The following is a 4,421-nucleotide window of genomic DNA, read 5'->3' on the forward strand; positions in this document are numbered from 1 at the left end:
ACACAGGGAGGTAGGTTTTTGGTGATCTCACAGCAGGTAAACAGAACCCTCTTTGCTCCTTTAGCTATCACAACACCAATCACTGCTGCAGCCTGGCAGGACACTGGCCCTGGGCACCACAAAGAAGCCATCACTATGGTCTCTGGAAGCCAAGCAGAAAAAGCCCAGAAATTTTAAAGGTTAAGGAATTTAGTCCTTGCTTCATACATCCTTCCCTGGGCAACTCAAAATGGGTACAGAGTTATCAGTCTTAAAACCTACCTTTACCAACTTATATTTTTCACAAACACACACATACACCCACCTTGTTGTGTGTGGTAGGCCTAGCCCAATCTAGAGAAAGATGGAGTGGGTAAGTTAAGCAAGTCCCAAACCCTGGAATTAGAGTTCTGGAACAGGAATCCTTTATCGCACATATATAGACAACCCTCACCTAATCTCAGCTTCCCCTCTGAGCCTTTCACCTGGCCCAGCCTCTCCTAACCTCTGCACTGCCTATTCCTGTTCAGACCAATTTCCAATCTTCTAGTAGGAGATCAAATCGTGGGGCCACCCAGTTAAAACCTAGTTTTCTACATTGAAGGTGGAGGGGTTTCAAGAGGACACTATGGCAGAAAAGCCGGCTCTAATTGGCAAAACTGAGGCAATTCAATAGGCTATACACTCCACATAGTTGTTCTCCCTGGCGATAAAACAACAACAAAAAGAATTCCTGTTGTGCAGACCCGGAATATAGTGCAGGAATGAGGGCTTTAAATTCAAATACACAAAAACACAAAACCAGAATATTTATATTATGAAAAAAAAGTTAAAATGAACAAGATATGTCTTTCGCACACAGCTTGTGCGGTTGGCATCCTGGAGAAAGTGGACCCCAAGATGCAGTTATCCAAGGGACTAAATAAACAAAATTGTATGGGCTCACAATGGGGTGAGAGTGAACTTAGGAGCAGCAAGTCTGCAGCTATTCCCCCAACCACCCCCTTTGCCTGTTGTCAACCCATCGCTTGGGACAGTTCTCAGCACCCTATCCGAAGAGTGGGTTATGAGGAGACAAGACGTGGTAAAACCCTGCCTTAGAGAGAAATGACCTCCCACAGAATGTAGTCCTTTGTGGGTTGGCCTCTGGGAGCAGGGCAGAGCTATGGGTCTCTTCTTCCTGAAAGCAGGCTGGCTCTCCCTGTGAACTGAGGGCCTGCTGGGCCGTCAGTGGATATGAGGCCGCCATATGGCTGATGCTCTGGCAGAAGTGGCATTTCTTGGGCTGGGGTGGCAGCCTGCATTCCTTGGCGTGATGGTCTAGATCTTCACAGTTGTGGCCCCGGTCTCCCTTTGGTCCGTGCTTCTGCATGTTCCCTTTTGGCTGCCTCTTACTCCCAATACAGGGCCATTGACTTAGATTCCAGGTCGTTGGGGGACTTCTTGAAGGTGAACTCCACTTCTTCACCCTCCTTCAGGCTTCTGAAGCCCTCCCTGTGCAGCTTACTCTGGTACACAAAGACATACACGGAAGGATCGAGCGCGACCCTGGCGCGGTCGGCATGGACCACAAGCTGAGCTTATGGGCACATTGAACCACTTGCAGATGCCGGCAGGCGCCGTGCAGCAGCTGCGGCTCTACTGACGCCCAAGCAGTATCCTCTCGCTCTTCTCCCGGCGCTTTGGCGCAGCCACCTGCCAACTTCTGGTTTGACACAGAGCCTGTGGTAGTCAACCACATGCCCCGGCCTGGGCCCCACAGAAGTCGGAGGCAAAGGGGTGGCTCGGAGAAGAGGCTGCTACATCTTCCCCAGCACAATAGCGGTGGAAGGGATCCGCACTTTCCTATTTTTAATTATTAATCCTTTGTGAGCTTACTCTTCAACTATTAGATCTTTTTGAAATCCTTTGATTTATTTCAAATGACTAATTACAATTTTTTGAAGAAGTGTAAATAACTTAACTCTAATTTTGATATTGGGAGGAATTTACATATAATCTGCAATTCTCTTCCAATCCAAGAGTAGAAACAATTTGCTCTACAGAAGAAGACACTCCATTTTGGTTGTCGAGGAAACAGGAGTGAGCTTGGAGCAGAGCCAAACATGGAGAAAGCAGTAAAAGGAAGAATGGGAGGCGTCCTGTACATGCTGCTCCTCCACATCATGTGCTTGATTTTATTGGTTGACTTCTCCTTGATGACCTCGCAGATGCGCTGCTTCCTGATTCACTATAACCATGATAGAAACACTCCTTCCAAATCTCAGCTGACAAACCTGTGTAGCAATGAATAGACTAAACTTAGTAGATTTTAAACCCAGAGGCAAATATCTTCAGATGCAGAATTTTTCTTCTTAGGTCGTCCTTGGTAAAATGGTTCATATTACTGACTTTCTTCACATTGGGGTTAGATTGTCAACAGTTTGGAATGATTATTGAGGACCATTAACATTAACAATATATAACACACATTTCTTTGTCACATTAATTTTTTCTATTGTCTTTTTCCTCTCTATTTCATTTAGTTCTGTTCTGATTTTTGTTATTTCCTTTCTTCTGCTGACCTTGGGTTTCATTTGTTCTTCTTTTTCTAGTTCTTCAAGGTGTAACGTGAGGTTATTTATCTGGAATTTTTCTTGTTTCTTGAGATAGGCCTGTAATGATATAAATTTCCCTCTTAAAGCTGCTTTCGCTGCATCCCCAAATTTTGGGAGGATGTATTTCCATTCTCATTTGTTTCTGTGTATCTTTTGATCTCTCCTCTAATTTCTTCTTTGACCAGTTGTTCTTTAAAAGTATGTTGTTTAATCTCCATGTATTTGTGTTTTTTCCTGCTTTCTTTTTGCAGTTGATATCCAATTTCAAAGCGTTGTGATCAGAGAATATGCTTGGTATGATTTCAATCTTCTTAAATTTGCTGAGGCTGATTTTATGTCCCAATATATGGTCTATCCTTGAGAATGTTCCGTGTACACTAGAAAAGAATGTATAGTCTGATGTTTTAGGATGAAGTGCTCTATAAATGTCAATTATGTCCATTTCATCTAATGTGTCATTTAGGGCTGCTATTTCGTTATTTATTTTCTGTTTGGATGATCTATCCATAGCTATCAATGATGTATTTAGGTCCTCTACTATAATTGTGTTTTGGTCAATTTCTCCCTTTTGTTCTGTTAGTAGTTGCTTGGTATATTTTGGTGCTCCCTGATTGGGGGCATAAATATTGATGACTGTTATGTCTTCTTGTTGTATAGTCCCCTTTATCATTATGAAATGTCCATCTTTGTCTCTTGTTATCTTTTTCACCCTGAAGTCAGTTTCATCTGATATCAGTATGGCTATACCTGATTTTCTCTGGATACCATTTGCTTGGAGTGTCAATTTCTGCCTTTCAGTTTGAGTCTATGTTTGTCCTTGTAGCTGAGATGTATCTCTTGGAGGCAGCATATGGTTGGATTTAGTTTTTTGATCCAATCTGCTACTCTATGCCTTTTTATTGGTGAGTACAGTCCATTTACATTTAGGGTGATTATTGATATGTAAGGATTTTTTATCATTCTATCTTTGGTTTCCTGGTAAGACTGTGTCTCCATTGTTTCTTTGCCTTTTTGTTGTTGCCTATTATTTCTGTGTGGTGGTATTCTATGATTTTTCCCTCTGTTTCTTCTTTTATTATGTTATATATTTCAGTTCTGGATTTTTTTTTGAGTGGTTACCATTAAGTTTATGTAAAAGAGTTTCATATTTAGAGTATTCAATTTTCTTCAGCATGCTTACTTTCTCCATTCCCATATTCCAGTTCAGGCCTTTACTCTCCCCACTTTTATGTTTTGGTTGTCACAAATTATCCGTATTTATGCTAGTCGAATAGCCTCCTTCAGTATTTCTTATATTGCAGGTCATGTGTTAGAAAATTCCTTCAGCTTCTGTATGTCTAGAAAGGTCTTTATTCCTCCTCCATATCTAAAGGATATCTTTGCTGGATATATTACTCTTGGCTTGTAATTTCTCTCTTTCAATAGTTTGAATATTTGATTTCACTCCCTCCTGGCTTGTAGAGTTTCTGCTGAGAAATCTAATGATAATCTAATGGGCTTTCCTTTGTAGGTTACCGACTTCTTTTCCCTGGCTGCCTTGAGGATTCTTTCTTTGTCATTAATTTTTGACAGATTCAATACAATGTGCCTTGGAGAAGGCCTGTTGGGGTTAAGGTAATTAGGTGTTCTATTTGTTTCTTGGATTCAAGGATCCAGTTCTTTCCACAAGTTTGGGAAGTTCTTGTTGACTATTTGTTTGAATATACTCTCTGGTCCCTTCTCTTTTTCTTCTCCTTCTGGTATGTATGCCCATTATTCCTATATTGCTCTTTCTGGTGGAGTCAGGAAGTTCTTCTAGAGTTCTTTCATTTCTTTTAAGTCTCAAGTCTCTTTCTTCTTCCATCC

The 4,421-nt window shown here is 41.3% G+C and overlaps 1 pseudogene; it reads right to left on the bottom strand.

The window, feature by feature from the left end:
• Nucleotides 1–1,027: 1,027 nt before the first annotated feature.
• Nucleotides 1,028–1,720, bottom strand: LOC109452625 (protein lin-28 homolog A; annotated as a pseudogene).
• Nucleotides 1,721–4,421: the final 2,701 nt, after the last annotated feature.

The sequence above is a fragment of the Rhinolophus sinicus genome, linkage group LG02, assembly GCF_036562045.2.
Source record: "Rhinolophus sinicus isolate RSC01 linkage group LG02, ASM3656204v1, whole genome shotgun sequence".
NCBI lineage: Eukaryota > Metazoa > Chordata > Mammalia > Chiroptera > Rhinolophidae > Rhinolophus > Rhinolophus sinicus.